Here is an 11727-nt window from a genome sequence, read left to right as displayed (position 1 = left end):
CGGCTCACTCAGTCTCTGATCAGTCTCTCTGGTGCTGGAAACGCCGCGGCCCAGGCCCGGCCAGGGGGGCCACAGGTGGAGCTGCCGGTGCTCTTCTGGGTGTTCAGTCCAGAGCAGGCTTGAACAGGTCCAAGAAAAAAGGAAAAAAATCGCAATCCGGAGAACTTCTTTGCCTCAGCTAGCTAAAACTAACTAAAAGCAAGAAAAAGGGAAAAAGGAGCTCTGTCCTGCTGTCTGCCCATCCGCAGACAACACAGTCCAGGAGCAGGAATGTGGAGGAGTGAGAGCAGTCTGAAAACAAACTGCGCGCTTCTTCCCTCCCCTTCTCACTGTCTGGAAGAGAGTCTTAAAGGTGTAAAACTTATTATTCAGTATAAACAGAACAAGACGATTGGGGATAAAAGCATCATATAGTCAACCCAGGACAATTGGCCTGGCACATCAGAACCACAAAAACATAAAGCTTTAGTCGATACTGGTGTGCAATGCACATTAATCCCATCAAGACATGTGGGGGCAGAATCTGTCTCTATTGCTGGCGTGACAGGGGGAATCACAGGATTTTACTTTGGTGGAAGCTGATGTGAGTCTGACTGGAAATGAATGGAAGAAACACCCTATTGTGACTGGCCCAGAGGCCCCATGCATTTTGGGCATCGATTACCTCCAAAGTGGGTATTTCAACGACCTAAACGGACTCAGGTGGGCATTTGTGATAGCGGCTGTAGTGACAGAGGGCGTCCAGCGATTTAGCACCTTGCCTGGACTATCAGAGTGCCCATCTGCAGTGGGACTTGTGAAGGGTGAAGAGCAACAAGTACCAATTGCCACTTTAACAGTGCATCGCCAACAGTATAGAACAACTTGAGATGCTGTGATTCCCATCCATAAGAAGAACGGAGAGCTGGAGAGCCAAGGGGTGGTCAGCAAAACCCACTCACCCTTCAACAGCCCCATTTGGCCTGTGCGTAAATCTGAAGGAGAATGGAGATTGACGGTGGACTACTGTGCATTGAATGAAGTGACTCCACCACTGAGCGCTGCTGTGCCAGACATGTTAGAGCTCCAGCACAAGCTGGAGTCCAAGGCAGTGAAGTGGTATGCCACTATCGATATTGCCAATGCTTTTTTCTCCATTCCTCTGGCAGCAGTTTGCTTTCACGTGGAGGGGAGTGCAGTGTACCTTGAACCGACTGCCCCAGGGCTGGAAGCACAGTCCTACCATCTGCCGTGGACTGATCCACACTGCACTGGAAAAGGGTGAGGCTCCAGAACACCTACAGTATATTGATGACATCATTGTGTGGGGGGAACACAGCTGCAGAAGTGTTTGAGAAAGGAGAGAAAATCATCCAAATCCTCCTGGGAGCTGGTTTTGCCATCAAAAAGAGCAAAGTAAAGGGACCAGCTCATGAGATTCAATTCCTAGGAGTAAAGTGGCAAGATGGACAGCGTCAAATTCCTACGGATGTCATCAACAAGATCATAGCTATGCCTTCACCAACCAATAAGGAAACACAAGCTTTCCTAGGTGCCATAGGTTTTTGGAGAAAGCACATTCCTGAGTACAGTCAGATTGTGAGCCCTCTTTACCTGGTCACCTGCAAGAAGAATGATGTCCACTGGGGCCCTGAGCAGCAACAAGCTTTTGCCCAGGTTAAGCAGGAGATCGCTCATGCAGTAGCCCTTGGCCCGGTCAAGACAGGACCAGAGATGAAGAACATGCTCTACTCTGCAGCTGGGAACCATGGCTTGTCCTGGAGCCTTTGGCAGAAGGTGCCTGGGGAGACTTGGGGTCGACCACTGGGATTTTGGAGTTGAAGCTACAGAGAGTATGAATCTAACTACACTTGAACAGAGAAAGAAATCTTGGCTGCCTATGAAGGAGTCCAAGCTGCCTCAGAGGTGATTGGTACAGAAGCACAACTACTCCTGGCACCCCGACTACCGGTGCTGTGGTGGATGTCCAAAGGCAACCTTCCTTCCACCCACCGTGCCACCAATGCTACATAGAGCGAGTGGATTGCTCTTATCACACAGCGTGCCTGTATAAGTAAACTGAATCACCCTGGGATTTTGGAGGTAATTACAAATTGGCCGAAAGGTGAAAATTTTGGTGTCACAGATGAAGAACAAGAACCAGTGACACAGGCTGAAGAAGCTCCTCCGTATAACCAACTGCCAGCAGAGGAAACACGCTATGCTCTTTTTACTGATGGTTCCTGTAGCGTCGTAGGAATGAATCGGAAGTGGAAAGCAGCCGTATGGAGCCCCACATGACAGGCCGCAGAGGCCACTAAAGGAGAAGGTGGATCAAGCCAACTCGCAGAACTCAAAGCCATTCACCTGGCCCTGGACACTGCAGAAAGAGAGAAGTGGCCAAAGCTCTATGTCTACACTGATTCATGGATGGTAGCCAATGCTCTGTGGGGATGGCTGGAGAGGTGGAAAGAGGCTAACTGGCAGTGTAGAGGAAAATCAATTTGGGCTGCTGAAGAGTGGAAAGGCATTGCCGTCAGGGTAGGGAGGCTACCTGTGAAGGTCCGCCATGTAGATGCCCATGTCCCCAAGAGTAGAGCTAATGAGGAGCACAAAAACAATGAGCAGGTTGACCAGGCGGCAAAGACAGGGGTGTCCAAGATAGACCTAGATTGGGAGCACAAGGGGGAGTTATTCCTACCTCTATGAGCCCATGATGCCTCAGGCCATCAGGGTAGAGATGCCGCCTATAAGTGGACATGAGACCGAGGGGTGGATTTAACCATGGACAGTATTTCTCAGGTTATCCACAACTGTGAGACGTGTGCTGCCATCAAACAGGCCAAAAGGGTGAAGCCCCTATGGTATGATGGGTGGTGGTCCAAGTACAAGTATGGGGAAGCCTGGCAGATTGACTACATCACACTGCCCCAGACATGCTGAGTCAAGCACTATGTGCTCACAATGGTAGAAGCCACTACGGGATGGTTGGAAACTTACCCTGTGTCTCATGCTATGGCCCGTAATACCATCCTGGGCTTTGAAAAGCAGGTCCTTTGGAGGCATGGTACCCCTGAGAGGATTGAGTCAGACAATAGGACTGATTTCAAGAACAGCCTTATCAACACCTGGGCTAGGGAACATGGCATTGAGTGGATGTACCATATCCCCTACCATGCACCAGCTGCAGGCAAAGTGGAGAGCTACAATGGACTACTAAAAACCCAGCTGAAAGCCTTGGGTGGGGGATCTTTCAAAAATTTGGAACAGCATTTAGCAAAGGCCACTTGGTTAGTTAACACCTGCGGTTCCACCAACCGAGCAGGTCCTGCCCAGTCTGAGTCCCTGAATATAATAGATGGAGATAAAGTCCCAGTGGTACATGTCAGAGGTTTGTTAGGGAAGACTGTGTGGATGAATTCTGCCTCGAGTACAGACAAACCCATTTGTGGAGTTGTCTTTGCTCAGGGACCAGGTTGCACATGGTGGATAATGCAAAGAGATGGAACAACATGATGTGTACCTCAGGAAGATCTGATTGTGGGGTGAGGATGATATACAAATATCACTGTTTGTTGGATGTTACTGCCATTGTCTGCACATTAAACCACACAGACATGAGATACAAGGAAATGTGTGTCGAAGGTCTGAGCAAGTGAAAGATGGAGATTTGAGTGAGTAAAATGAAAGTGGGGAATTCTGCAGCTCTGTGGTATGGGACCTGGATTCAGTGGTCCAGTGTGGGGATGCGATGAGGGCATGATGGGCATAGCTTGTAATTTTTGGGGGGGAACAGATGGAAGTTTTATGTTAATATAATGCATGATGTCTGGTAGTATATTGACGATATGGGGATAAGGGGTGGAATGTCCTAGGGTGACGTTATGATGCTTGTATCCCCAATCGTGTGTTCTGTTTATGCTAGATATTAGGTTCTGTGCCTTCAAGACTGGCTCTGAAGAGTGAATGTTTTGTTTTGGTTTTGTTATCAGCCCGCTCCCCCACATCTGGCGGGACACAGAGACGGGGCAGTACATAGTGTGGCTTTTGCTTTTTGCTTTGCTTTTGCTTTGCTATTGCTCTTGCTTCTGCTGTGCTCCTGCTTTGCTCTTGCTTTTTGCTTCTGCTCGTTATTTAGTTTAGCTAAGCTGTCCAAATTTTTCCCTGGACTGTTTTTCCTTTCCCTTTTTGGAACTACTGAAACCTGCTCTGGACTGGGACCTGGGAAACACCAAGAGTTTGCACCTTGTGGCCTGCAGCAGCTATCCCCAGTGCTGGAGGGACTAACAAAAGAGCAACCACTTCCAGGAAAGACTTTCTGAATTTGTCATCCTTTTCAGATTGGTGAAAGAGTGTTGTCATCTGGTAATTTTCATTTTGTGTGCTGGGGGTGTTTTGCCTGTTAAATAAACAGGTTCTTTCCACTTCTCTCAGAGGAATCCTTCCTGAACTGGTAGGGGGGAGGGGCCATGTGGGTTTTATTTCTGGGGGGGGCCCTTTTGGAGGTTTTCTCCCAAATTTGTTCTAATCCAGGACACCCTATCAGTCAATGCTTAAGGCTCTGGCCAAGCCCTAGCCCTGGCTGACTGGGGATTATACCATCATACCCAGGTGTTTCTACACCGAAAGTGTAATCAAGTCATTTTGACTTGCTAATTTGATTTTACAAAAGCTGGATCCCGTTTTTCTGAAGTAAATTTGAAAATCTTTTCCAGAAAAGGTTCTCCAACTCCTTACTGCAGAATGGGACTCCCCAGAGATGGCAGACCCTGGGTGATGGTAAAGCATTTAGGCAGTTATCAGTATTACCTTGTTGATTTTTGTTCCGCAGTGCTTGTTGGTTATTTAGATGTAATGTTTTACTGTTCATAATAAGAAAAGTGCATGTTTTGCTAAACACCCTTCTGAATTTAATAGGTTAAATTATGTTTATGTTATAGTTGTTAAGACTAAAACCAGAGGTAAGTACTGATAACCTGTTCAGCTACCACAGCAAACAGAGCTTTTTTGCCTTGATGTAAACACATCTAAATGGTACTATACACAGTGGAATGGGAATCAAAGACTGGGAAAATTATCAGCTTGGTTGCTCAGTGCTGTGCTCTTTCTGCATTTTCTGTTTCTGTGTCTAAATGCAGAGATGGAAACTTAAAAAATCAAATTCAGAACACCTACAAATATGCATTTTGATTGACCTAGTGCTCATCAGGTCAAGGCCTGCATGAGCATTGAAATTGTGAGAAATGACCACTCACTTTTTAAAATTTTAGAGGTTTATTAAACCTTAACAAAAATACAACAAAAGGACTAAATGAGGAAAAAAGGACAGTGCTGGAAGCCCCCCCATGGCTGCCAGCCACGTGGCTCCTCTTCAAAATGGATGCTTCGCCTTTTCTATGTCTAGCCCCTCCTAGACCCTTGTGAGTCAGCTCCTTCCTTGCCATCCATAGGTGGAGGTCACTTTCTTACATTCTGATTGGAGGTCAGGTTTTACCATAGTAACAAGCTGACCTTCCCAAATGCCTAGATTACCAAGACCATCCAGTGATAACAATACTTTGGGGGAACACATTGCAGTAACATAACTGTGCATTTATAAATAACTTCTCTTAAAATACATATAATGTTCACCCCTTAATTGTGAGAGCAAACTATCTCCTTACTTATCTATAACAAAACCTTTTAAATGATCCTGTTAAAAAAAACTATTGTACTCCAGCCTGACAGCCAGCATTCGTAAACTTAAGGCTTTTTAAAGAATTGTCCAAGATGCCATAATCCACTGAATTTTTATCAGTGAAACTGATTAACAAATTTTTACTCTGTATTGATCTCAGCAGCATATCCTATTTACAAAGTTGTAGGCTGCTATCACCAACTTACCACAACCAGACATACTGACACAGGCAAGAGCATCACACACCCTTTTTCATCAAGGAGTTAAAGCCTTACAACAGCAATTCCTACTAACAAACACAGAGGCACATAACATTGTCAGCTCTTGTGCTAACTGTCAAAGCTACACTACACCACTGCAAATGAAAGTTAACCCACATAGTCTGCAGGCCTTACAAGTCTGGCAGACAGATGTCACACATCTCAGAGTGTGGCAGCCTAAAATATATGAATGTTTCAATAGACAATTTTTCATCTGCCATAAACCATGTCTTTGAAAAGCAGAAAAGGGGGATGTGTGGTGGAACCCTGCAGACTAGGGTTGCCAAAGCCCTGTACACTTTAAACCATCTAACAATATTACAAAACTCCCAAAACCCTGTCATTTTAAATCATTACTTTTTATTACAGTCCTCTAGTGATATCCAGTTACCTAAACCTAAGGTATTGGTACGGGACCTTGTCACTTGGGGGCATGGGTATGCATGTATTTCCACAGATGCTGGTATTTGATGGGTAACAACCCTCTACACCAGCTGGATGGAAATCTGAGACCTTTGGAATGGCAACTCACCTGTGACTTCACCTGGACCTTGAGAGTTGGACAGTTTAAGGGCATTACTAGCAAAAGGAAATGCTACCTCTGACAGTTTTAAATGTTACCTCTGATAGTTATTTAGTTGGTTTGGTTGTAACGTTCAAGTTCTAAGTTGTAAGTAAATAGCCTGTGGCATGCCACCCAGTAACATTGTGCCTTTGATAGCTCCTGGACAAGATTGTAAAAATTTTGATGGGACACGCCAATAGCTAGAAAGATTAGGCTTGTCGAGTTTAGTGAAGAATTTCATTCTCATCGTTCCATGTTTGTTGTCCTTTCTGCAAGGGGCCCCGCAGAGGGATGATAAACACAGCTTTTATATTTTGAAAACAGAAAGGGGGAACTATGACAGCATACGGCTGGACTGTATGCCTCATAAGAGGAGGAGGGGTTTGACTACAGAGAGCAGATGCCAGCCAATCCCTGACAACAATGTAAGCAGGTAGCTGTTGGCCAGTGAGCTGGGTGGTAACCAATTATAGCCAATCAGGTTCAAACATGGAGTCTTCTGAATAGCTTATATAAGAGCTGTGTGCACCATTAAACAGGACTCTCTGCTGCATGAAATCTGATGTCGTGTCATGCCTCTGTCTCTCCCAACCACGACACTTGTGGATTAATTTTTCTGACAGTGGATGAGTTGGACTGTTTTTAACTTGTTTCAAATTGTGAAAAATGCCAGTCACTTGTTTTTAAGATTTTAAAAGTTTAATCATAATAAAATGGTTATAAAAATAGTAATATAATTAGAGTGATAAAAATTTGAACAATTGAGATTAGGACAATACGAGACAATAAGAACAAAGAGTTACGGACGGTCTGGGTACCCTTTTCTGGGTAAAATAAACCCGAAAAAGGACACACGTTAACAGAGGATTAACCCATAAAAACAAGAGCCCATTGCATATTCATACACTTCATACATGATGCATAAATTCCATTCAAACAAAGGATTCTGTCTGGTCATCATCAACTTCTTCCTCTTAATCCTAGTGGCATCTTCAGGGCTAAGTGAGGCAGGAAGAAGTTAGTTTCTTCTGATAATGGGGCAATAAATTCTCTTTCTCTGAAAGATTTAGGTGTCCTGTGGCTGCTATCTCGGTGCAAGTCCTTTCTTTAAAAAAAGTATCCTACATAGCATAGTTTCTATTTTAACATTATGTTATAACCTAAAACTATATTTAACACACTACTTAAGAAAATTAATGCAGCATAAGTTTCTAATAGAACACATATAATTTTCTTTTTAATATTTGCGAAAAACCAATCATAAAATATGCATTTTTCACAAAATACAATGTAAAATTAATAAGAATAAAGAATGTTGTCAGATCTTGAGAGAATTAGAGTATGAGAGACAACATGGGTTTAAATATGTAATGGGAAGTAAGCTGCATTCAGGGATTTCTATAATGAAGATAATGGAATAAAATTCAAGAGGGTCAATGAGCTTTTGTTTTCATCTATTTACTCTGTATAAACTGCTGTAATGATGGCTTTAGTTTCAAAACATTGGTATTCCATCATGTTTACAGCATGACTTGGGTTATATTGATAGGAATCGCCTGTGCTGTAACCACATTCCTAGACTGTGCCCTTCTGAGGCATACGAATAGTGTAAAGGATAACACTGTGGGCAATCCTGATGCTCTGATGTGCAATATTGCTTTCTCTGACACTAATAACACATACACAGAGTCCATGCCTGGTGGGAATAATCTCTACAAATAAAGCAAGGTTTAAGGTTATTTTCAAATATAAGTCCAAGTCTCCTTTCACACTGTTCTCACTGTCTTTTGAGACATGAGGTTAAAAATTAACTTGGGGTAGAAATCAATTTTGGATTTAGATGGAGTATGCTGTTTTGAATTTTTTAGTCTGTAGCTTGCTCGCATAAATGAAGTTTGTTGTTTTAACTTGTTTAGTCTGTTAACTTGCTGTGCTTGCAAAAAGCCCGTGCTCGCAAAAAGCCTGTAGCTCGCGAAACTGTCCCAAACAAGGTGAAAGGAATCTGAACTTCCAAGCTGGAGGGAGAAAAGAGGGGCCCCTTGGACCTTGAAACAAGAAGCAAAGCAAAACTGAGGCTGCCAAGATACTGATGGACAACCAGAGAGCTCTCTGCACATGGACTGATAAGAACTAATTGTAATGTGAAGTAGGGCTAGTAAATGAATATGCATGGACCTATTTCGAAACTTAATGCATATGCAACAGGTTAGGGGACAAAGGGAAGTCTAGACTCTCGGGAGTGTGCATGTTCTTTGATCTTGCATGTGCCTGGCACTGAATAAAAATATATACCTACTTCACAAATTTTACCAGTTGTGACGTTTTTTCTGAAAATCACTTTCATGAATGGAGACTTGTTCTGCAGTTAAGGATTCCATTATTTCAGGGACGAGTTGACTGTCCAGATTGTGAAGTGGTGAGATGTTGAAGAGTCCCCTTGGGTCAGGTAAGAGTTGATTTGGGTGGCCATGGGATCTTGGTGGAGGTGGGCCCAATGGTCTGAGAAGGTGAAGCCAGGGATGGAGCGCCAGGGTGGTCAGGATCTTCAGGAGAGGTATTCAAAGATTCTCTGAAAGGTCTCACATTCTTGGCTGGGATCCACCTCAGGCCGTTTACTGTAGAGACACAAGCATAGCCTCTTCCTCATGTGACAAGGGGATAAGGTCCCATAATTTTATCTGTATCAAGGTCCTTAATAAGGATTGGGGCCTTCTGTTTAACTTCTAACTGAAGGTTATGGCCAAAGTGCCTCACAATTGGGGGGTTAGGGTCCATTAAGGAACAATGCCTTCTGTAATTGCTCAACTGTGGTGGCATTCCCCATTCCCCCTTTCTGTTGTAGCAAAAGATGCTTAAGTGAAGCGTGGACTAATTCGATTATAGCTTGGCCTGTCAAGGAATGAGGAATCCCTGTGCTGTGTGTTACCCCCCAGAGGGCAAGAAAAGCTGCAACTCTCTGGGAAATATATGCTGGGCCATTATTAGTTTTGATTTGCAAGGGAATACCCAAGACTGCAAAGGCACTTGCAAAGTGACGACAAACGTCTTTTGCTGATTCTCCGGTATGACAGGATGCAAACAGAGCACCTGAAAAGGTATCTATAGAGGAGTTAATATACTTAAGTTAGCCAAATTCTGGGAAATGAGTGACATCTGCTTGCCATATTTGAAGGCTTTGGAGTCCTCTAGGGTTAATTCCTCCAACAATGGAGAGAAAGGAGTGCCTCTGGCAGTCAGGACATACAGCAACAATGTGGAGGCTTGGCAGCTAATCAAGCCAAAAGTGTGTGACAGTGTGGCAGCATTCTGATGAAAAAAGGAGTGGCTAAGTTTAGCTTGGGCAAACCAGTCGAGAAACACTTGAATGGATAAAGTAAGCAAATCCGCTTGGCGATTTTCTTCTGCAACAAAACCAGGCAAAGTAGTATGAGAACAGACATGCATTACAAAATAAGGCTGTTGCCTCACATCTAAAAGAAAAGCAAGTTGTTGTAACCATTGAAACAAATCCTTGTTGGACACATCCTTCAGTAGAGCAGCCTCAGCCCTCTCAACAATTCCTGCAACATAAGCAGAATACGTGACCAAATTAAAAGGCTGTCGTGGTTTGACCAGGAAGTGAGTTTCTGGGAAAGTTGTGGTCAAACCAATCAGTGGCCAGATTTGAAATTGGCACCTGGTGTGGCCACTGAGGACCTGAATCTGACCTCCTCCCCTGCCCAGCTGCGTCTGGGTGGGGGAGGGGGAGGCCATGCAGCCTGTGGAAAGGGAGGCTGGAGCCCCTACAAGATGCAAAAGAGACCTAAGATGTTTCAAGCAGCCCGCTCCAGGAGAGAGTGATAGAGAGTCTATGCTGGCTTAAAATTTGATACCTTGTGCTGGCACCATAGCCAAGAGAAGAAGGGGGGGGGGGGGCAAAGTGCCCAGCCGCCGGCAGACCGCAGCTGAAGTTTTAACCCCTTTAGTGCTGAGACAATAAAAGCTGTAAAAACACTAATCCTCCCCAGCTGACAATTGAGAAAGGACGGAGGATGAGTAAATGAGAAGAAAGTTTGAGTAGGTGAAGAAATGTCAGCAGATGAGAAGCACCCTAGATAGAGGAAATGATTAGAGTGGCCTGTTAGCTAGACTTTTCTCTTACATGGCCATGAAACAAAACCGATTTCTTCCTATAATGTAGAGACTGCACTATTAGGTTCTGTTTTGTCGGGCCAGGGTTTTATGAGCCTTCAAAAGGGAACCTAATACACCAAGGATAGCTTAGCCATTACCTTTGGAGGCAAAGAATGAGCAGGATGGCTTCTGCTGCAGTGTTAGAAACAAAAAGGTTTAATAAAAGGCAAAATAACAAACAGAAAATCCGAGCCAGGTACAGAGGTCTGCCCCTGGTATAAACACGTTCACAAAAGCCCCTTGGTCCTTTTTTTCTCTTCTTTTCTACCTTATGGCCCAGGCGTGACTTTTTGGCTTCTATCCAATTAGGTGACCCCAAGGTTTTAGTGAAGTCTCTGGGGTCCTATAAGGTGGCTTTTCACCTGATCGTTGGGAGAAACTTCTGGGCTTCTTTCCTTTTTTGGGGGACAAAGGCTAGCTTTGCCACTCTGTCATTAGGGGGCACTCTCCTACATTCCTACATGTCACCCTTTACTATACATTTAGAGAGAAAGAGGAGAAAGGAGTATAGACTAAAATGTCAATAATTTTTAAATTTTGTTGCCAATCTTCTATCTTAACTTTGGTGAAGTGTTTTTCCAGGTAGGCTTCAAGTTTCTGGCTATATATGACTTTTACATAGAAGTAGGTTAACAACTTTTTTATCACAACAATAACTACAGAACTTTTTCAGTGCAAAGCTTTCTTGTAAACAATTTTAACTAATGCAAACTTAGAAAACAGTCTTTGCTTCTAGCCGTGGCTCAGTTATTTGTGCATTCTTCTTCTGGTGCCGTCTGCTGCTCTCGGATCGGCTGCACCTGTGGCTTGACATTCTTTGCAGGGATCCATCGAAGACCTGTGTTTTTAGAAATGCATGCAAACCCCCAGCCCCGAGTTACAAGAGGATGGGGTCCCGAAATCTGTCCTGTTTCTGGATCCTTGATGAAGACTGGTGGTCTTTCCTTGAGCTTTGCCTGACTGGTATTGCTGAAATGTCTGAAAATTGGTGGTACCTGCTCCATAAAAGAATTATTTAAGAAGTTAAAAACATATACAGCTTTATTCAGCCTCTCTATTGTAGACAGCACTTC

This window comes from Passer domesticus, chromosome W, assembly GCF_036417665.1.
Source record: "Passer domesticus isolate bPasDom1 chromosome W, bPasDom1.hap1, whole genome shotgun sequence".
Classification (NCBI taxonomy): Eukaryota; Metazoa; Chordata; class Aves; order Passeriformes; family Passeridae; genus Passer; species Passer domesticus.
Note: the sequence above shows the minus strand (reverse complement) of the source record.